Source organism: Tamandua tetradactyla, chromosome 21 (genome assembly GCF_023851605.1).
Source record: "Tamandua tetradactyla isolate mTamTet1 chromosome 21, mTamTet1.pri, whole genome shotgun sequence".
NCBI classification, from domain to species: Eukaryota; Metazoa; Chordata; class Mammalia; order Pilosa; family Myrmecophagidae; genus Tamandua; species Tamandua tetradactyla.
The window spans coordinates 52,442,928-52,466,954 of NC_135347.1; the positions used below are offsets into that span (position 1 = coordinate 52,442,928).

The following is a 24,027-nucleotide window of genomic DNA, read 5'->3' on the forward strand; positions in this document are numbered from 1 at the left end:
GCACCATGATGTGCTTAGTGATCTGCAATCTTCATGGCATGTAAATAACTTGATTGGTTTACTTTGGAAGTTGATCTCCTTCAGTAGTCTAAAGCCTTGTATTTGTTAGCTGGATGTGGAGCAAGATATGGGACACGGGGCAGGGCACAGCAGTGCGGTGATGTTTTGCAGCACAGGTATAGGCACAGGTTGGGGGTGTTACACTGGTGCCTGTGAGCATGGGGGCCCAGCGGTAGGGAGGATGTGACTTTGGGGATGCATCAGTCTGGGTGGCAGGGCCCTTTGTGCATGTGTGCAGAGCTCAGGGCAGCAGGCCTGCATTGTGCCTGTTTTGGCTGGAGGCATCCTTGCTCAGAGCTGGGGGAACATGACTGGGGGCTGTCTGCATGCGCACATCTCGGAAGAATGTGTTCACGGAGCTGGGGGCAGGGGACAGGTGTATATGGAGATGGAGATATGTGCCCACTGCCTTTGTGTGCTGTTGACCACCTGCAGGGAGCAGGAACTTGGAAGTAGGGCTTGGGAGGGGTGGGGCGAGACTGTACTTTTGCAGGAGAGGTGGATTGGACTGAAGCAGGCCTGCATGTGCTTGGGGTGGGGGTGTGCAGCAGGTATGCATGTGGGGGGTTGGCAGGGCAGGGGTGCTTGGAGCAGGGGGGTAGGGGCAGGTGATGGGGTTCAAGTGGCTGGGTTGTGGGGTGAGTTGTGGGTTGTAGGGCTGCACTGGTGAGGGTACTGAGCTCAAGGAACATGGCCTAGCTTACTTCCTGGTCCCCATCTTCTGTCTGTGCACTCCTGAGGGCTCTGGTCTTCAGCATTACACTGTTTACACCAGCCGTATGGTCTCTGGTTCTCTGCTTCTCAGTTCCTCAGCTTTTGTAGTCAGGACCACCCTGTGTAGTGCAGAAGACTCTCTCAGGTCACTCACACCCTGCAATCACTGTCTCGGTCACCCTCCCGTCCTTTCTCTAGCTATTCATTGGAGCAGGGGTGAACTTGACCTATCCTATTCCAACATCTTCCGAACCTCACCTACTCTTTGAGGCCAAAGGAAGAAAGGTTTACTTTGTCTGGAATCTAAATTTTCCGTAGCACGTAATCTGACTCAACCTGTCTGGATAGCTCATTTAAATAATCGAAATATAGGGAGCCCCAATAAGAATGAGGGTCTTTAATCCTGTATAGCTTAATGTAATGCCTGGATATTTTCTAGAGTATATTAAGCAGGTAATCAAAAAATATTAGTAAAGTCCCTTGAGAGATGGGAGAAAAAATATGGAACTATTAAACTTTACCACCGGAGAAGCCCCTCATACTGTGTCAAGCATTTGGGACACCCAAATCGATAGGCCAACCCCTTGACCTTGAAGTTTGTTCCTGTGAAGCTTATGTATGTAGTGGAGAAGCTTAGACTACCTATAGGCATACCTAAAAGTTACTTCTGGAGGACCTCTTTTGTTGCTCAGATGTGGCCTCGGTCCCTCTAAGCCCAACTCGGCAAGTGAAATCTTTGTCATCCACCCTAGGTAGGACATGACATCCAAGGGTGAAAGTTTCCCTGGAGAAGTGGGAGATGACTCCCAGGGATGAATCTGGCCCTGGCACCGTGGGATCAACAATGCCAAAAGGGGGGAAAGAATTTTAACAAATAAGGTGTCAATGGCAAAAAGAGTTCAACTAGAGTCCAGAAGCTATTCTTACACAAGCTTCAGTTAGACATTTCTACCTATCCTAACTTGCCAAACACCAACCAAAACCGTTCCAGCCAATCCTAAAGAACACCAAGGGTAATATATAAGATTCTACAAAGATTCATGCACTAGGATAACTTTCCAGAAACCTACAACCTCCAGTTGGGTCCCTGGACCAGATAAGTCCTGAAACCTAGAGGGACCAGCCTCTCCAGAATATTAAGCCAGTTCCATCTCCCTACCCCATATTATTGACAGTCTCTTCCAACATAAAAAAGTTAGAATGGGCATAGCCCAAATACCCCTAAAGAATAGGAGAAAGACCAAAGGTAATGGTGGAGTTGTACAGAGAAGTTAGGGTTTAACAAATGAGTATGATTGCCTGATCATTTTATCGATATTTCTTTTAGACTCCAGTATCTTAGAGCAGCTAGAAGTAAAAACCTAAAATTGTGGAATTGTAACCCATACCATACTGAAATCTGTTGTACATCTAATTGCTCTGCTGTGCTTTGAAATTTATTGCTTTTTTGTATATATATTATTTTTCACAAAAAGGAAAAATAAAAAGTCAATTGTGATGATAAAAAAATATTTATTCCTTCTAGTCTCCTATAATCTGGAGTAGCTAGAAGGAAAAATCTGAGATGATAGTATGGTAGCCCAGGACAAACTCTGGAATCTGTCCTGTAAGTACTTATTGAAGAGTGCTTTGAAAACTATTGCTTTTTTCTTTTTTTGCTCTGTATGTAAGTTATATTATAGAATAAAAAGTTAAATAAAACAAAAAAAGAAAAAATGCTGTATTGTCACTAAGCATTGACTACAGGCTGCCACCACCTCCACCAGCACTGGCTTAGCCAGAGCCAAGAAGAGACCACAGACCCCATGGCCCAGCCTCTCCTTCCTGCCACAGGCTGCCAACCTTCTTGGATCTTGTTCCAACAATCTGTTAAAATATAATGGATTACTATGAGGTTCTAGGCATGCAAAGACATGCCTCACCTGAGGATATTAAAAAGCCATATCATAAATTGGCCTTGAAGTGGCACCCTGATTAAAATCCTCAGAATAAAGAAGAAGCAGAGAGAAAATTCAAACAAGTACCTAAGAATGAGGTGTTATCAATTGCCAAAAAATGAGCCATCTATGACAATTTTGGCAAATAAGGAATAAAAGTAGTAATTTTGATGGTTATTTGAGTTTGGCATCCGATTCCATAATACAAATGATGCCTTAACAGATTTTTCGGTGTAAGAAAGACATTTCATTTGACATCTTCAAAGACCCTTTTGAGGGTTTGAGGGGAATGGGAGCAGAAGCAGAGGCATGGAATCTTTTCTCTCTACCTTCAGTGGGTTTGGAGATGGGTTTTCTTCTTCTGATACAGGATTTACTCCACTTAGTTCACTGGAGAATGGGGGCCTTCTTTTTCTCCAGTGTCCCTCGGTGGTTGTGGGATGGGCAATTTCTACTAAAATTGTTAATGGCAAAAAAATCACTACAAAGAGAATTGTTGAGAATGGTCAAGAAAGAATTGAAGTTGAAGAAGAAGGCCATTTAAAGTCCTTAAAATAAATGGTAAGGAGCATCTCCTACAGTAGGATAACAAGTAATTCATCGCATGCACTTAGTAGAAATATTAAACTGTAACAAGCACCATTTTAGGACTAACAGGAATTTTTTTAAAGATTTCAAGTGCACACTATTTTCAGTATAACTGCACCTAATCTAAAGTATTTATACATAGTTCACTGGTGCAGCTATTTGCAGTAGACTTGAATTTATTGTTGGGCCTATATTAATAGGACCATTTTGAGAGTGTGTCTTTAAAATTATTGTAAATTTCTGTATGCACTTTGCTTTTTTGTTGAACTTTATCCAAAGTGAATCGTGATTCCTTAGCAGTGCTAAGGTAAAACTGTATGCCAATTCCACCATGGATCTTGCTCTTTTTCCTTTTGTTTGAAACATGAGCCAAATAGTTTCAGTCTGCTGTGAAGTTAACATTGCCAGAATGAATCTTCTACAAAAATAGCTTCCTTTTTTTCCCCTCAGGATTTAGTAATGGAAGATATTAATGTATTATTGGTGATACATTTCTGGTTTAATATAAGTTAAGTATATTTTCTAGTTGTAAATGAATGCTATCAAGTTAGTTTTGATAATTTTTAAAATAAGTAATGTTAAGCTTAGGCTTATAAAAAATAAAACTGGTAAACCAGGTCTTTGTTGTTTGCTGAAAAAAAAACAAAAGAAATGCTAGTGTGTTTGGTACATTCTTCCATATAAAATTAGTTACAGCTACATAGTTAACATGGACATTTTTCAAAAGTGATGGTAAGCTTAAAAAAAAGTTGTAGTATGGTATGTACATGAAAACACCATTTTCATTTTAAAGTAAACAAAATGATACATGGTATTATTTATGCATTCAAACTTATGGAGTAAAATATTTTAAAATGCAAGGGCAGTAAATATTCCTGAAGATTGGGAAAGCAATCAAATAAGAGAGAGGAGTTATAACAGAGAAGAGAGGATTTAACAAATGATTGTGACCACCAAATTACTATATTGATATTTCTTGTTAGTCTCTAGTGTATTAAAACAGCTAGAAGGAAATACCTAAATTTGTGGAACTGTAACCCATACCATACTTTGAAATTTGTTCTGTAACTACTTGTTAAACAGTACTTTGAAATTTACCACTTTTCTGCATATATGCTATATTTCACGATAGAAAATGTTAAAAGAAAAACAAAAAAAACAAAAACAAAACAAGGGCAGGACATATATCAAGATCCAGAATTTCACCCCTGAAAAGAGAGTGAGATGAATAGGATTGGAGGACTACACATTGGGCAAATCCGAGTGATGAATAAATGGGTATTTATTATATTATTCTCTGAGCTTCTTAGTATATTTTAAATATTTCATATTTTTAAAAGAAATCAAACACTCCATTTTGATTGGTCTTTCCCTTTGGTTATAATGAAAGGAAACACCAAAGTATATCCCTTCATTCAGCTAGCATGGAAAAAAAGGAAAAGAGTGTCCTCTATAAATTTGCCATTGCCTTTTTTGTTGGTATACCCTTTGCTGCACCCATAGTTTTCAAAATATTGACTTGATGTCACTGCTTAAAAACAACTCCCCAGATACAAATGCACTCATTTATTTTTTTTTATTAAAAAATGTGCTATTTTATCATGATTCTTCTGTCATTTATTTTTGTGGGTATTAAATTACATTGCTGCAGTGGGAGACTACTGGACTAATCAAGCACAGAAAAGTAAAAGCACAGACCTTAATTCTGCTGCAGGAAAGTCCTATATTTTCCCCTCAATTGAAAAAAAAATCCAGATTTTAAACAACATTTATGAAGAAAGGATATTAAGCCTATAATTGACATAATGTCCCTCAGATTTTTTCTTCACATATCTCTGTTTTGCATAGCTGCCATCCCTACGTGGAAATGTTGTTGTCATTTATTTAACTTCAGTTAGCTTTTCTATGTATCTGCCTAGTTCATGCGCCATTTAGTGTTTCATAGTTTTCCATCTTGATAATATACTGCAGCTTACTGAGCCTTACCTCTATTGTTGAAATTTTGAGAAATTTCCAATTTTCCAGTACTATAAATAGCATTTCTATGAACATCTTTGTATAAACTACTTTGTTTCTGACCATTTCCTTGGGATATAATTCTAAAGTGAAATTAATAGGCCAAAGGATATGAATAGTTTGATTATTCTAATTACATATTCTAACATTATACCAATTTACCTTGTTCCCAGCAAGATTGAGTTTGGTCATCTTAATATATTTTTAAAGATTTAATAGGTGTATGATGATCATGAAATATTAATTTTGAATTTTTCCAGATGCTTTTTTAAAACCCACTTTTTCTAATTATAAAAGTAATATTCTCTCACTGTGAAAACAATCAAGCAAGTAAAAGTGTCCTCTAATCATGCCTCCACTCCCAAAAGATAGCATGTCCAAATTTTGTTTCCATTCTTTCACATGATTTTACATGCATGTAATAGTTTTACTCTTGAGACTGCGTGCAACATTTGGAAGTTCTTTACGCACCCACCCAATCAACACCACCTGTATGTTTTGTTCTCTTCTCTCTTACCTTTGCTGTTCTTTCAGTTATTCCTCTTCTCTTCAGATTTACGGTCCTACTGTCTTCACTGGCTCTATCCCCTGAAATTTCCCAAATAAACTCATCTCTCCTCAACTTGATAAAACCTTTACTTGCTATCACCAACCTTTCAACTGCAGGCCCATTTCACTCTTCACTTCACTGTCCGTGAATGCTCCAAGCTTCAGCAGTATTTTATAACTCTGTCCTGGATGCCACCCTGAATATTTAAGTCAGGATTTTATGGGGTGGGACCCAGGAACTAGGTGACCCTAATGTACAGGCAGGGTTGAAAATCACTGTTACTCCCTGTCTCTATCTCATGTTTCTAATTTTCCACTGATAACTTTCTCCTTAACTCTCTATAAATGTACACTAAATCTTCTTTAATAAAACCAATGACTTCTTTGTGCTTAAATCCAGTGGCCGTACAGTCCTGTGAATGGAGAGTAGATCTAGAAGTTGGCTCTTCTATTCCTGGAATAGTGTTCATTCTAATGTACATGTTTCATATTTGTTTATTTAAAAGTTTCATATTTGTTTGTTAATGTATGTTATCTATTGCTGCATTGCAAACCATCCTGAAACAGCGGTTAAAGCAACAAAAACCATTTATTTGCTTTGATTCTGTAATTTGGACAAGGTTGGATGGGACTGCTTGTCTCTGCTCCATGTGGTGTTGGTTGGGATTGCTTGGCTGAGGCTGGAGGAGCCAAGATGCCTTGACTCACACGTCTGATTCTTCAGCTGCCTCTTTCCCTTCGACAGGGTAGAGGGCACTCAAGAGAGCAAAAGAGGAAGCTGCCAGGTTTCTTAAGAACCAGACCCCATGGCATATGGTAGATAAGTAATGTCACTTGATTGAATCATTAAGTAAAGGAATGAATGAATAAGATAATAATAAACACGGAATAGAAAATGTTAAACAATACGCAGATAATACATAGACAATAAAATCTTTTATATAAAGGGAATATATTTAACTATAGAGACTGACTGAGATCATTGGCAGCAAAAGAGAGGCTGAGGAATGCTACAGATATCCCATATTGAGACAGGTTGTGTCATACCAGACTAGACTGTGTCAGGCTGGGGGAGCACTTCGGCTAGGCCAGGTGCACCCAATTGACATCAGGTGCCCTAAATCAGGCTGCGCAGAGTTCAGGTCCACAGAAGTCGGCTCTGGGAATGCAGATCAGAAGAAGGAATAAGCAGGATGGAGGTTCTGCAGGTCCAGATTAGCAAGCTCAGACCCTGGGACCCAAAATCCAGGACAGGAAAATAAGAGACTGAAGTTTGGGGCTCAGTCCAAAGAGCCTGGGAAAGATACTGGGTATCAGCATCAAGAATGCAGCTTGACCCTGGGCACCCTGCCTTCTGAGCTCCTTGACCACCAGCACAGGGCAGGACTGGGCTCAGAAGGTGCTGGAACTCAGAAGGAGACAGTGTGTCTGCAGTACAGGAATGAGGAGGTCTGAAGCCAACAGTTCCTGAGAGGTTGCGCCCAGTGAAAGCCATTAACCTCCAAAAAGATCAATAACTCCAAAAAATCGTGCCACAATGCTCAAACTATCCATTTCACTGTTTTGTTGCGCTGCCACAGAGGGCTTTTTTGTACAGATACGTAATCTTTGCCTTAAAAAGCCACAAAATAGAGAAAACACCCTGAGTTTTCCTAACTGCCGGATGAGTAACCATTTATAGCTCTCCCATCCATAATGAAAACTATCAGACTTATTATGTAACACATTTTATATCTTTATTATGACAGTCAAAACTGTTAAGGATAAAAGTTCCGTTTCAGAACCATATCTAGGCAAAAGCGTAAAGCAGGAAGAGCGTCCTATGGTGCTCTTAGCATATGCTTTCTGAAGCCTTCCCTTCCTCTCCTCTCAGGACCTCTTTTCTATTGGCTTGCTGGGTCATCTCTTCCCTCTACCCTCCTTTTCGGAAAGAAGCAGTTCTTAATAGGAGCTGATAGTGATCATTTTTGCCTTAATGTCTCAGAATGTAGTGGTGGTAGTCAGCTGCTGGGTGAACCCCCCTCCACATATTCACACCCTTGTAAAGGCCTCCCATGTTGTGCAGGGCTGGGCTGACCCTACAGCACACAGCAGGAGGAGTGGTATGTCACTGTGACACTTCACTATTAGCGAAACTAGATTAGTTAAGACTGCGGCTTCTATCTTGGGCTCTCTGTTGCCACTGATATCCTTCTCTCAGGTCCCTCACGTTGGGTCCGTGGACTGTTAGGTTAGGAGGAGGTATACAGGGAGGCCCACAGGCAGGAAACTGAAGCCTCCTGCCAACGGCTAGAGGAACTGAGACCTGCCAACAACCACGTGGGTAAAGTCAAATTCTCTGGCCCCAGTTGAGCTTTGAGATGCCTGCTTTCTCAGCTGCCAGCTTAGCTACAACCTTCTAAGAGACCGTGAGACAGTACCATCTCGCTAAAGCCACTTCCAAATGCCTAACCCTCAGAAACAGCGTGAGATAAGGAATGTTTGTTGTTTTAAGTTGCTAAATTTGCAGTTGTTTGTTATACAATCATAGATCCTTGATACATATGATCTGTATTCTCTGGTGAGCTACTTCAAATGCAGTTCCCATGGTGATGGGTGGGACATGGGGATCCTGGGTTTTATGCATGATATGTGCAAACCCACAACTTCTCTAATAAAGTGAAAAAATGCAATTCCTTGACCCCTTCTCAAAGAAAAAGAATCTTTGGAAGAGGGGTCAGCAATCTCTCAATAGATAGATAGATAATTTAATTATTATTGTTGTAACGTATATACCATATAAATTTCCCATTTTATTGGGAAAGCAATCTATATTTTCCCCAAGCAATCTATATTTTTAACAAGCTTCTTTAATACCATTTTACTTTACACTTTAATACTAATTTCTAAGACTAAGCAACAAGTATTATCTCAGACTTATATACTAAACCTAGACATTCTTGCCATTTCTGAGTTTAAGATATGATTTTAAATATTCTTACTTTTGGTGGTATGCTTGAAGCAGTTAGCAAGCCAGTGATGGTTACAACCCAATCATGCAATAAAAGTAGCCACAGTAAGCACACTATTCCCTTGCTCACCCTTCAGCCTGTGCTGTTATTTGAGCAGTGCAATTTATCACCCTGTGTGTTCCCACTCATAAACTTAAGGCCAACTTTGTCCACATTCCAGCAGGATTACACCAAGCTTTGTGCTAGATGTGTGGTAGGCCTCACACTTATTTTTATACTCTCCTAGGTGCCCTATTATATGTCTTACTCAACTCAATGTCCTGCCTGTAAAGGACTCATATTGGTTAAGAACCACTGCCCAAGCTCTTAATGATACTCAGCATTAGAAACAGTTGTTATATTAGTTAGGGTTCTGTCATGAAACAGACTGTGCATTCAAATTGTGATAATGCAAGGAGAGTTCAATGCAGGGACTGGTAACAAAGATGTGAGAAGGGTGTAGGGAAGCCAGAAGGCATAATGTAACACCCAGAAGCTAGGAACTGCAGAGCTTTGTTGCCACCTTTCTTGGCAAGAGGATGGATTGCTTCCTGAAACCCGGAAAGAGAACTGTATGGAGGAGGCCATCTTATAGGAACTGAGATCTTTGCTCAGGGGAGACATCCAGCCTCTGTGACCCCCATAAGGAGGGAGCAGGGGAATGATACCCCTACAACACTCTCTTTTCCTTCCTCTAAACCCCAGCTCTCCATCACCAAATCCAATTAAAAGCCAGAGGGTAAAGAAATCCAATGAGACAGTTCATAGAGGCCAGCCTTCTGGAAAGGGCAGAGAATAAATCTGAGGATGGGTACCATTTATGCATAAAGATATCCTGGTAATTTTTAGTACTAAAACTGCTTCAAATTCAGGGAGACACAACTTAATAATATAGAATTTGATGAATGCTTGTTTACTCTGTTCAACCCTTCATGATCACAAATATTGCAGTCATATCCTCTTTTGGCCTTTGTGTTTTTCAACTGGGTCTTATCATTTTATTTTATAACTCTATCTTTTTGGTGTTTTTAAGTAGAAGTAATGGAGGAATTTGGCTATCAGAATCCGTATCTGTGATTAGGTGACAAGGTTGGGGGGAGATGGAAGTATCCTTGACAATATTAGAGATATTCACAGGTGGAAATATGACACCTGGAATAAGCGGTCCTTGAGCATATGGTCTAAGGTGAATGGAAGGAAAGAATGGACCAGGGAGTTAAGTAGCTCAAGGTACACTTCTGAACATTTTTAAACAGAAGAATTGAATGATTAGATTGATTTACCTTATCTATGTAATTGGTAAGCATGATCAATAGATGTTTCTCTCTTCCTCAACTTGGGAAGTATTTGGGGACTCTAAAGATGAATATTTAGTACAAGCAATTCTTCAATTTTATAGGCTTTAAGACCCTGGGGGTGTGTATAGGTGGAAAGGAGGTTCATCTGTGAAATTAGAATCATAAAATTGAACATTTGGAAAGGATCTTCTACCATTACATGAGTCTGATTTGAGACATTCTTACTATATAATTTTCCAGATAGTTAAAGGCAACCAATGTTTCATCAGGCAACTCTTCCACTTCTTGCCTACTCAATATTGTAAAGTTCTTTATTCATGGCATTCTTACAACTTCAGCTCGTAAGTCCTGTTTCTGCCACCTGGACTGGTTTATAACAGTCTATTCTCTCTTCTATGTGAAAAACTCTCCAAATAATATCCTCTTTCCACCAGCCCTCTTTTAACCTTATGAAGTAGTTAGCAATAATAATAAAGAAATGTGCATAATATTTTCTTTATCCATTATGAACCAGACACTTGGCTAGATGTTTTGTGTACCCTATCAATAATCTTTACAAAAAAGTTATCAGGTCTGTTTCATCAAGCCAGTTTTATGGGTGAGGAAGGTCATACCACTTCTAAGCGGCTGAGCAAACAGATCTGTCTGAGTCCAAGCTACATATTTTTCCTCAATCTGGGTTCCTTCATGTCCCAGATGTCCTCAGCGTCCTGGTCACTCTCTAGATCAGTGTTTTCCAAAGTGATGTTTATCCAAATCTGGTCGAGCAGGACAACACTTGCTGTTATGAAAAAAGGAAAAATACATTTGGAAAACAGAGTGTTAATTCAGGTGGTAGAGGGGTCTAGTCTTCAGGACTCTCACAGTTTTTAGTACGCTAAATGCATCAAGAAGTTCTAGGAGGAATATGTTCTGTTCAGGGTTTTCTAATTTTATTTGAATTTGGGACTCTTTTGGGGGAGGGTTTTGCAGAATTAGTGTTCACCGGCATTCACTTTGATGAACCCCGCTGTAGGTACACTCCTCCTTATTAACATTGTTTTGAAAATGTGGTATCCCAAACTGAGCATGATACCTCTGATGTAACTAAGCAATAAAAAATCCTGCTATAACATATAATTTCAACTTTACGACAGCACAATCTTCTTTCAGCACACCGATAACTTAGAATTCTTTAAAATAGGGTTTGTTTGGGTTTTTTTTGGTGCCAAGAATCTCTCTATATAGCCAGCCTTTATTCTGATATATTGGGAGGAAAACACACATAAAAAACATTTTAAATTTTGCTTTATTTTTCTATTTGAGAAGCTGTGGATTTATATAGCGATCATGCATTTCAAAATATGGAACACTTCAGGAACACGTGTGTCATCCTTATGCAGAGGCCATGCTAATTTTCGTATCGCCAATGTGAGCTGTCCTAGTTTGCTAGCTGCTAGAATGCAATATACCAGAAACAGAATGACTTTTAAAAAGGGAAATTTAAAAAGTTGCTAGTTTACAGTTCTAAGGCTGGGAAAATGTCCCAATTAAAACAAGTCTATAGAAATGTCCAATTTAAGGCATCCAGGGAAAGATACCTTGGTTCAAGAAGGCTGATGACGTTCTACGTTTCTCTCTCAGCTGGAAGGGCACATGGCGAACATGGTGGCGTCTGCTGGCTTTCTTGTGGCTCTACCAAAAGGGACTCTCTCCAAAATGCTTCCTCTTTTAATGGATTCCAGCAAGCAACTCCACCTTCGGTGGTTCAGTGGGTGGAGACACACCTCCATGGAAATCATCTAATCAAAAGTTACCAACCACAATAGGGTGGGTCACATCTTCACAGAAACAATCAAAATGCTCCCACCCAGCAATATTGAATGAGGGTTGAAGGGCATGGCTTTTCTGGGGTCCACCACAGATTCAGACTAGCACATGAGTATAACATCTTTTGAGCATCAAGATTTGTAGGGGAAGTACCTCAAACAAAATAGTTTGTTCATTTTTACAAAGCACTACTTTAGAGTCAGTAGAAATAATGGGCTTGTGAGGACTAATTAAAAAAAATTTCTGAATGAGGTTTTTCTTAAGATGCCAAGAAATTCTTTCTCCCTTTGTTTAACTCTGAACAAAGTTGCAAGATTTTATCACTCAACTTCCCACTAGTTTAACTCCAATTTATTTAGGTTTCATTTAAGTCTGTCTTTGTGGTTAGATTTAACAAAAATACTGAACCAAGATCCCAAAATGTTAACTATAATTTTCAACACGGAAGAATTGGCTTCCTGAAGAGTATTGTTTTTTCATGTACTTGTGCTATTTTTTCCTTGATTTGTATTTGGTTCTTAAAAGGTTGATCAGAAAACTCCAGTTTCAGACATGTTTAAAATTTAAACCACAAAGATAAATCTTAAAAGAAATGAAGTTCTGACACATGCTACAATATGGGTGAATCTCAAAACATTGTGTTGAATGAAATAAGCCAGACACACACAAAAAAACAAATATTGTGTGATCTCACAGATATGAAATCATTAGAATATGTAAATTTATAGATTCTGAAATTAGTTTATAGTTTACCAGGGGCCGGGGTAGAGATGTGGAATGGGGAATTAAAACTTAATTGGTGCAGAGTTGCTGTTAGGGAGGTAGAAAAACTTTGGTAATGGATGATGGTGATGGTAGTACAACATTGTGAGAATGTAATTAACACCACTGAACTGTAGACCTGAAAGTGGTTAAAATGGGAAACTTTTTGTTGTATATATGTTAACACAATAAATATTTTAAAAATAAAAGAACTATACTGTTAGTCATTGCTTGCATACTTTGGATAGATTGTATGGTGTGTGATATACCTCAATAAAATTGCAATAAGCAGAAAAATAAAATAAAAGAACTGGGAGGGCCACAGTGGCTCAGCAGGCAGAGTTCTCTCCTGCCATGCCAGAGACCTGGGTTCAATTCCCGGTGCCTACCCATGCACAAAAGATAATAATAATAATGAAAGAAAAGAAAAGAACTGCAGAACACGAAGAGTGGACCCCTAATGTAAACTATGGTCTTTAGTTAATAATATAATTATAATAATATTGGTTCGTTGCTTATAACAAATGTACCACAGTAATGCAAAATGTTAATAATAGAGAAATAGGTATTTATGATGGGGTGGGTATATCAGAACTCTGTACTTTCTGCATGATTTTTCTGTAAACCTACAACTACTCTTTAAAAAAAACTACCATTAAAAAATTTAGTCAAAAAAAGAAAAAAAAACAAGGTTGGGTCTAGATACCAAATAAACTACATATGCCACTGAGCATGCCTTAAAAATTAGCAATAATTCCTGTGGGGCCATTAAACCAGAGAAGCCATAAATTTCTAGATAAACCCCTCAGAGACTCCACAGGTGGGTCCTTCAATCACACGTGCACATTGTTAAGCAGGATAGCACTCTGTACTGAAACCTTCCTGCTATGTACCATCCTGCTAGCCAAAGACAGCCAAGTCCCATTTGCATCTACGTGAGTAGGGCGGCAGTGAACGGTCCAGGTTTTGCCACAAGGGCACCTACAGCGCCCCAAAGACGCATGTTTATAAATCTTGCAAATCCTGGCTTGGCTCTGTGCCTTCCTTGCTCTTACCTGATACGACCCCTGCAACCCACCCAGTGGTTCACAGCACTAAGGGTGACCTGTGGTTGCCCGGGGTCAGCTTCCTGGGTTGTAAGTTCCCTAATAAACTGTCACTTTTTTTGCCTAATAAAGCAGCCTGTTCATTTTTCGATCTTAAGTGCCCATCAAACTTCGGTGGCACCTATTCTGTTGGTTCACTGCCGGACAGTTGACAAGCCAGCCAGGAGATCGAAAACAAAATCTGCAGAGGGAAATCAGAATCCATGGTGGAGATTCGAGGGTGGCCAACTTCCAGGATGTGGGGGGAGGTAGCCCGTTTTTAGAACAGTTGGGCCCAGTGCGTGAGTGCTGGGACACCCTGAAATGCCAGCTGGAATGTTACTTGTCCTGCAGCAGAACCTGGGGGCAAAGGGAAATCACTAGGAAAAAAGCCATTGCAGCCACCATGTGGCTGTGAGGAGTAGATAGATGTGCTGCCAAAACCCGGTGAGAAGCAAAAGAAGTAAGGAGATTAGAAGAGACTTTAACTCTGGAAAAGAAAATTAGGTTAGCATGTTCCAACAATGCTGATGTGTTAGCAAAACAGAGGGACAATTAGGAGTAATGGCATGTTAAGTGGCAAAAATTCATGGAAGATGGATGCAGCAGGTTCAAGGCGTTATCCAGAAGGAAGTCTGGGATCCAAAGATGTGGGAGCCCTGGAGAATGCAGAAGAGGGAGAGTAGGGGGAAGAAATGAAATTGAAGACGGGTCTAAACAAGCAAGTCCATTCATAACTACAAAAACGAAAGCAACCAGGGATCCCGATGACCCTTGGGCAGAGACCCATGCTCAGAAGCAAGCAGTGGCGAGGGAGCATACCCCCACAGGATCAGTAGAATTACAGAAAGGTTTAAACAGAAGGGCCAAGAGAGCATAAAATTATGGGACGCAAGTGAGATAGTATTATGCTTCCAGGAGTGAAAAAGGCAAAAATGGCTAGCATGACTACACACCTATCTCTTCGTCATCATCCTTACCAGGCAGGGCACAGCACAGTATTCAAAATTTACTAGTATGGTGCATTTTAGCTGCAAAATTGGCTTGTCCTGATGAGGGAGATATACCCTCCACAATAGTCAAATGGTCATCTACAGAAGAATTACAGGACAGAGTCAGAGAACTGGAAATGAAGCATATTACTTAAGCTGAACACTTTTGTGAATCAGATGATGAACTATTCACAGTAGGTGTAAATGATAATATCCTCCACACTGTGCCTCCAGCCTAGCGGGACATTAGCAGCTGTTCTAAGCCCACTGGTGGGCCAGGCCGGTCACCTGGTGGCACAGGCAACATTGGATTTGGATGAGATGGAAAGAATAAATTGAAAGGGGTAAGGAAAGGAACCAAAAAGATCTCGCAAGAGAAGGAGCAGAGGGGGCCTATACATAACTCATAAACAATTATGGGCTGATTTAATTGTCATAGACACCCCAATAGAAAAAATAGATAAACAATTTAATGCTATATTAGCAGGGACTCTGACAAAAACTGCCCAAGGGAAAAAAAAAATCAGCCTCCACTTAAAACCAAATCTGTGCCACCGATGATCACTCCCACAGCATCCTCCAAGGAGCATAAGTCTGGTCTAAGGGAGTGGGTCCCTTACCTGAAGACTAGGGGTGGGGGGCCACAGTCGCCTGCAAATACGGGGTAACAGTAGGTCATTGGAGGCCTCATGTAGAGCTGGTTATCCACGGTCTCCAAAAAACTGTTTTCATATTGTAGCCCTTAATTGATAATGGAGCAGAATGCACATTCGTCTATGGGAATCCCTAGAGATTTCATGGGCGCCTTAAAGGTAATAGATAGGCTTATGGAGGAAAAGCCATATAAATACTGCAAACTACCATAATATTGGAAATTGGGCGTCTCACCCCCTGAAAGTATATCGTATGACTTCTCCCATTCCTGAATATGTATTACCAAGACCTAGGACTTACCACCACCACCAGCCTTCGCATCTGCATGGTGGAATCAAATATGTGGGGCACTGCTCACTGCGCCTGCCAGGAGAGTCAACCTTATCAAACAATATCGTCTCCCTTGTGGACCTGCGGAATCAGTGAGCCATTACAAGAAGTGGCCAGAATGGGGATCATACAACCAGCACAGTCATTTAACAGTCCTGTTTGGCCAGTGACAAAACCTGATAGTAGCTGGAGAAAGACAGTCGATTATTGAGAATTGAATACATTGTTCCTCCTGGTCACACTGGAGAGCCTAATATTAAAATGCTCCTCCGTTACTTACCAGCCCAGTCAGGAGAGTTCCACGATGTATTAGCTGACGCCTTTTTCAGTATCCCACTCGCTGAAGATCACCGAGATCATTTTGCATTTATATGGGGAAGGCAGCCACGGACTTTCCAGGATTTACCACAGGGTACCTACATAGCCCCACCATGTATCACGGAATGGTGGCAGCTGATCTAGTAAGATGGGAAAAGCCACCAAATATTACTATGGTTCACTATACTGATGATATTATGTTTATTCCTGATGGTTTTGCATCTCTGGAAACAGTGGCCCTGCCACTACAGCACCTTTTAACAAGCAGTGGATGGGCCATCAATGAAGCCAAGATCCAGGGGCCCAGACGGTCTGTAAAATTCCTTACCTGGTTTGGTCAGATAAGACAGAGTTGTTCTGGCAGCAGTCATAAATCAAGTACAAATGTGTCCAATTCTCTGCATCATAAAGGAGCTTCAAGCCTTTATAGGCCTGTTAAATTACTAGAGACCCTTTATACCCCACCTAACTCAAATACTTCAACTATTATATAGATTGATTTAAAGGGGGGGGGTCAGCGCTCACTGGTATTGGGATACTGAGGCCAAGCAAGCATTCCAACAAGCAAAAACAGCTGTAATACAGATCCAGTGTCCAGGTACTTTAATAGTCGAGCAACCCTGTGAAATGGACTGCCAGCTACCTGGCAGGGTTTGGGTGGGGCCTGTGGCAAAAACAAAATGAGAAGTGAGTGCCACTCAGGTTGTGGTCTCAGCTTTGGAAAGGAACAAAACAATGATATAATCTTATTGAAAAACAACTTGCTTTTGTGCAAACTGAGCTTATAGCAATGACTTTGTTAATAACAGTGTGAACGTTGTTGCCAATAAGTGGATGGATCAAAGACATTTGTATTCAATCCAAAAGTACTTGTGCACAGGTTAGCACACTACAAAAATGGCATGCTTATTTACAGCAATTGGGTTCTCTCCATGCTAGTCCACTGTCTGAGGAGTTACATAAATGATTGGGGCCAGTTATATACATCGAGAATCCAAGCTCCCCTTACACCATCTATACCAGAAATAGAGAAATAGCATCAATAACAAAGGGTGTAGGAATGGAGCAGAATGCACATTCATCTATGGGAATCCCTAGAGATTTAATGGGCCCCAGATGATGCCTGGAACACTGATGGTTCCTGCAGATGACATTCCCCCCCATGGTGCTCAAAAGCATTCAAATAACTATGGACACCATATTGATGGATGAAGGAGAATGTCAGAGCAGTCAGTGGGCTGAGCTACAAGCCCTATGCATGGTTATAGTCCGTGGACTATGCCAATTTCCATATGTGCTGACAGCTGGGTCTGACTTTCTGGATGGGACAGTGGCAACAGGAGAAATGGACAATAGCTGGTAAGGGCATAGGGTAAAGTCCTGTGGGAAGATAATCTGGGTTTGAACGCAAAGCTCCTATGCCAATATAGCAACCTGGCATGTTCCAGCCCGTACTTCATGCACACTTCCCAGAAATCTGGAAGTTAACACCTTAGCTAAAATTAGATGGGTTGATGAAAACCATGACCAAGTGGATTGGCTACACTATAAACTGGGATATAGGGTCCTAAGACCACATGGGAATATGAAAAGGTCACCTCTCTGTTTGAAAACTAGTGATGTGCTTAATGGCCTGTAAGTCTTTTCCACCATGTGCTCAATGGAGATGCTCCCTACACCATAACATAGGACAGATACCGCAGGGAATGCAGGCCGGCAAATGATGGCAAATAGGCTATATAGGACCCCTTCCTCTGTCAGATGGACAAAAGTATGCACTAACCTGTGTCGATCCTGCTTCAGGCATTCTGCAGGCTTTTGGATGTTGACAAGCAAATCAAGCTTCAACAATACGAGAATTCAAGAAGCTTTCATATATGCATAGGTGCATATCACACAGTGACAGTGACCAAATCACCCATTTTACAGATCACCAAGTTCAGGACTGAGCTCAAGAAAGAGAAATTACCAAGCATTTTCATCTACCATTCAACCCCCAGGCTATTGGCCTGATAGAGAGGGGAAAAATGGTATTTTAAAACAACCTGCAACAGTTCTCTCCAAACCACTCATTGCATGGGTGGGCAGCTCATTTACAGGAAGCAGTTAGGCTAATAAATAGTGCACCAATGATTGGACAATCTCAGCATATGATCATTTCTGGACTCTGATGTCCACCCCATCGGCAATAAGAATAGAAGCAACATGGGAACAAGGTATTCCTCCAAATAGAACAGGGATAGCATTGAGATGGCCACAGGCCATGCCCAAAAGCACCCACCAAATTTGGAGGTGCTTATGCTGGAAAATGCCACCTAAGTGAATAGGTATTCTTATTCCTTGGGAGCCCAGAAAGGAATTAGCAATAACTGACTATTATTTTATATGTAGAAGGTCCCTATTGCTCTGGTTTATAGACAGCCTCTTCTAAAGAAGGCGAGGACAGATGTCACACTCCCATCATGGCTTCATACACAGTCTGCTTTATAGAATGTCCCACCGATGCTGCAGAACCCTTCTGGCTAAAGTTTATATACCTCTGTGGGGAAGAAACTAATGTTAGCAACTATCTAGTCAGGAGATGGGCTTGTAACTTGCATATCACTTAATGGTCATGAGCTCCCTCATTAGTTCCTACTAAATAAACTGCATTTTGTCCCATGTTAATGTTTCTAATCTTTACAAAAGAAGGGAATGAATTCCTGAAATGGACAACTGAAGTGAACGCAACTCCTAACAGACTGACCGCTGGGTGTATGGACAGAAGTTGCTGACTTCCACTGGAGATGAAATGCCTTGGACAGTACTGACTTAACAAAGTGGGTTTTGGGGATCTGCTTTACTCATTTTCTTCTTGACATTAGTGTGCATGGGTATTATTAGATGTGTTTTATATTGTTGTGGATTCTGCCTCCAGATATGTCCCTCAACTACTGCTCAGGGATATTCGCTAAAGGGGTCGTGTAGAATGTAAAAATGGTTTTTTTTTGAGGATTGGAATGTGAGGCTTCACATAAACCAGAGAAGCCATACATTCCTAGATAAGACAAACCATAGCATCTTAGGTGGATCTTAAAGTGCGTGAGCACTTTTCTAAGCACGACAGCTGCCTGTAGGAGAACCTCTCCTGCTGCGAATCAGTAACTTCAAGGAAACTTGTTCATGATCTTGCAAATCCCGACTTGGCTCTGTGCCTTCCTTGCTCCCACCAACAGTACCTTCTGTAACCTGCCTGCAGGTTCAGCGCCCTACACTGAGCGTGCCTTTTTCAATCTCAATTGCCCATCAAATTTTGGCAGAACCTATCGTGTAGGTTCATGGCCAGACTGTTCGCTGTGGTCATTAACATCCAATCAATGGCAATTTTTGGCCTCTAGATTTTGCAGAAGTTGGTTAGATTAAGGAGGACGATATTAGGGATGTCCCCCACCCACCCCACCCCCTGAAAATAGGATGGACCAAGAGAAAAGAAACATTAAATAAAGATGAACATTATTATAGTAATAACAATAATAACAACATATTTTGAGAGCTCTAATCGGTCTAGAAGAGAACAAATTACAACAGTTTTGCAGAATTTTACAGTCTGTTCCTCTTAGAAATAATGACCAACTGTAATAGAATGGGGAGACACTGGAGGGCTTGATAAACTAGGAAGAGAGGTGGGGACTCTTGGCTGCTGCCCCAGCGCACGTCCAGGGCAATCGCAGGCAGCTGCTGCTGGCAGCAAGATACAATTCTAGGAGGTAAGGAAGTTTTCTTTCTGCCACTGCCTCGATAATCCCTCAGGTTAGAGAAAAATGAAAAAGTGATTCAGTTCCTTCCTCTCTTTCTTGAATTGGAGGCAGTAATTCTGGCAAACATACCACAGCTTTGTCTACATTTCTTTGAGTTTATCTTTTTTTTTCATCTACTTGGAGAGTGCAGTAGAGGGGATATGAAATTGGGGTGAGTTTTTACCTGTACTTACTTGGATAAATTACTTAACATCTCAGTGCTTCAGTGCTTTACTTGAAAAATAGCGAACATTTATTGAACACTCACTGCTACATGCCAGGAGTTGTTATAAGCGCTTTTCAGCATTAACTTTTGTAATCTTCCCAACAACTCTATGAGGTCAGGGCTATTATTAATCTCCTTTTATGGAGAGGAAACTGACGTTAAGTAACTTGCCCAAAGTTTGTTTTATTAGCGCTCCCTGCTATACTGTATTGATACAGTTGATACATTGAAGATTATTAAATAAGGTAAAAAAGTAAAACTCTTATATTAGTGCCTACAGCGTTGAATTTTATCTGAGCCCTGAGATCCTGGAAAACAGTGAGGGTTAAAGAGTCCTCCACCCTTTGCATTCCAGAAAAAGGCTTACTGCAGAGACCCTCCCTTCCCCAGATGACTTAGATAAGACTCATGGATTCCTCTCTTGTTTATCTATAACAAAGCCAGACACAGACCCTCCAAATGCCTATACTTTGCTTCAGATACAATCAGCTTAACTATTCAGTCCCTACTCACCCATGGGAACAAAATGCTTGTTAACCTTCCCTCAGGCCCCTGAACTTTGGCCTACCCTCAGCCTGAGCCAGCATACAATTCTTCTTTAACAGTCCCTGCTGAGAACAGGCTGACCTCAGAGTAAAACATTCTCTGATTTACTTTCCCATTTCTCATCATCCCTTCATCTCACTTCCCCACACCAGGTTTTTTCTAGCCTTGGCTATTGCTCTCTATTAAGAAAAATCCTTTCTGCCTAACTGTTGAGGCACTTGCAGATCTTATGGTCAGAGTATCCTCTGCATTGCAATAGCCCCCTCCTATTACAATAAATAGTCCTCCCTCACCCCACACCTACTTGCAGTAATTCTTTGAAATGAAGTCTCTCCTTACCTAGTCCAGATTTATTTTTTACTCCACAGTGCCTGGTACAGAGTAAGCACTCAATTAATATTAGTTACTGTTATTTTTATTTCTTTGCCTCCTACTCCTATATTCCTGTGCTGAAATTATACAGTGCCGAATCTGGCCTGCTCTTGTACTTGATGGGGTTATATTAATCTTGGTCCCAAAAGGAAACAGGTTGCACAATCAAACCTGGATAATCTAAGGAGGATTTGTCTACAAGGAGGACTGATTAAAAAGCATGGAGGGTAGGTCCAGAGCTGGGGATTCCCCTCCGTATTCATTGCACGTAGTCACCCACATGAGCAAGACAAACATTAAAGGTCATTAGACCTCCTGGGGGTGGGGGATAGAGGACGTAAGAATGTACAAATGGTATTGTAAACAAGGCATTGAAACTCCCCTCCCACGATCACTGTTGATAACCAACCTCTAGACCCCTGAGTCATGAAACTCTGTCCTTATACTCTTGTCCTAAACCCTTATAACCCCTACACTTCCCCACCCCCTTTGAGGAGCTCTATCGGGAAGAATCTTTCCTGTTCGTAAGTCCCAGTAAAATTCATGTCTAATTCCATGCCTGACATGTCCTTTGTTCTTTGTGCTGCCCCGACCCAAGCCCACCAAGAGCTGGATTGGAGCAGTGTGGCTAGTGCAGGGGACCCACAAGTGATAGTGGCAATCGAGGGTTCACCATGCCCACATCTGAGGGACTAGAAGAAGGGAGATGCTAGCAGAACACGACAGGACCCAGTCATGTAGAGCAGGCCCAGCAGAGAGCAGTGGGGAACTTCGGTAGTTCAAGTGATATGGCCAACCAGAGGCAACCTTGCAGGCAGGGAGCCAGGGGAGTTAATATGCTGCCCTTACCCTCCTTCATCCATCCTGCATTGACTAAATCCAACCAGAAACCAGAGGGCACAGGAATTCTGATGGTGTAATTAAAACAAGCAGCTTCCTGGGGCAGAGAGCCAGGTAGAAAAGAGTGGAGATCTGGGAGGACCAATGGGAAAATATCCATCACAGAGGGGCTCATAGGCTAGTAAGCTCATAGGCTGGGTTCTCTGGAAATAGACCCTGAGACAAAGAGTTACATGCAGAAGGTCAGTGAGTGAGGAAGGCAGGATTGGGACACAGGGAGAAGCTGGCTCACAGTGTTGTTGCAACTGACAACAACAAGCCTCAGTCTGTGATCCTATGAGGAGGTCTGGATGGCCCTTCAGCACTGTCAGCATTGTCCCCAAATTGAGGCCATGGAGCCAGCCTTTGCATCCTTCTTTCAGACAGTCAGTGTATAATTGGGCAAGGGCTGGAAGTTCCTCTGGCCCAGAGTTCCCCCAGGGAGGAACACAGGTGTGAACCCTCAGCAGCAGATCTCCCCAGCACCTGCAGAATGGATGAAGGAGCTGGGTGGAGCACCACAGCATCCACTACGGGGCATGTAAGGATGGAGAATATTGCTGAGTATAATGACTGAGGACAGATAAAGTACTGAATACAGAAATTATGGGACACGCTGACAAGGAAAACATGGCTGTGTGGGTGAGGAGTGTTGAAAATGGGGACTTTAGATGCTGAGAAGGCACTTGAAAAAAATGTAACCTCCATTCTTAATAAAATGGATAAATTAATAAAATAAACCCCAATAAAGTAGAAATAGATTAAAAAATCCTCAACAAAGCAAAATATCTTTATCTCAACCCATGAGTCACCATGCTTAATGGGAAACCTCCAGCTCCTTTCCATTAAAGTCAGGAAGAAAACAAGGATATCCATATTTATAACAATCATTCAACATCATTCTGGAGATAGGAGAGCTAATGCAACACACCAAGAAAAGAAATAAGAGGTATAAAAATAGGAAAGAAGGAGTAAAATACTCATTAGGATTATAAAGATAAAATATATTTTGCCTATGAGACTAACAAAGGTAAAAGTATTTGATAATACACTTAATTGGTCATCATGTGGAGAAATGGACACTCAAATACATTGGTGGGGGGGCAATTAATTGCTACAGCACTCTCTGGAAGACAATCTGACAACAGTTTTTAAATTAAATACATGCATACCTTTTCACAACCAGTGATTCCACTTACAGGACTTTATCTTATGGATATACTCACATACAGGCCACGCAAATGTATATGGATATTAACTTCAGCATGGTTTAGTAATGGAAATAAACTAAATATCCACCAACAGGACTGATTAAATAGATGATAGTCCAATCATGAGATGAGATGCTATGCAACTTTCAAAACGAATGAAGCAGGTTTGTTTGCACTAATACAAAATGATTGCCAAGATAAACTGTTCAGTGAAAAGACTCATGATGCAGAAAAATGTATATGCCAAGCTATTTTTCTTGTGTGTGTATTTTTAAAAAAACATATGCGTATTAACTCTTAGGAAGAATATATAAGAACGCTGGTAACAGTGGCTACCTCTGGAGATGGGATCTGGGAATTTGGGAAGATAGGGTAAGAAGGAAGCTTTTAAAAATTCTATTGTTTTGTACCTTTCTAATTTTGTACTTGTTCAAAAATTATTGTAAATAAATAAATGGCCCAAAGAGATGGATCCAGATGAAGAGAGCATTTTGAAGCAACAGAGCCGACAACAAATTTTTATACAAGGCATAGCAAATCAGCCAGCATCTCTTCCCCCCAAAAAGGATGAGAGGGCTGTGGAAGAAATAAAGAAAACTGTACATTAATAATCTATAGGGGAATGCATCAGAGATGAATTATGAAATATGTCCTCCTCCAATCTACAGCTAGAAGGGGGGATTCCTTTTGTTTTGGGTTTAATAACCAGTTACTTGGCCAAGGAAAATGATTGTTACAACATTCTCTGAAACCTAATCAGCTTTTGAGGTTTTGTACAGAATTCAGTTATGGGCCAAGCTTGTAAGGCCCTGCTTTACAACAAGCTTGGCATAAACAGCAGGACGCACCACTCCTTGAACAGGATAGCAGGTGTGCTGGTCTCCCAGTCTCCAAACATTTCCAGAGAGGCACCCT

General features: G+C 40.9%; 1 non-coding gene across 1 annotated transcript; it reads right to left on the minus strand.

Moving 5' to 3' along the window:
* Positions 1 to 11,489: 11,489 nt before the first annotated feature.
* Positions 11,490 to 11,591, minus strand: LOC143665834 (U6 spliceosomal RNA). The gene has a single exon (XR_013167232.1). It is a non-coding gene; the product is annotated as a U6 spliceosomal RNA (small nuclear RNA).
* Between the last annotated feature and the right edge of the window lie 12,436 nt (positions 11,592 to 24,027).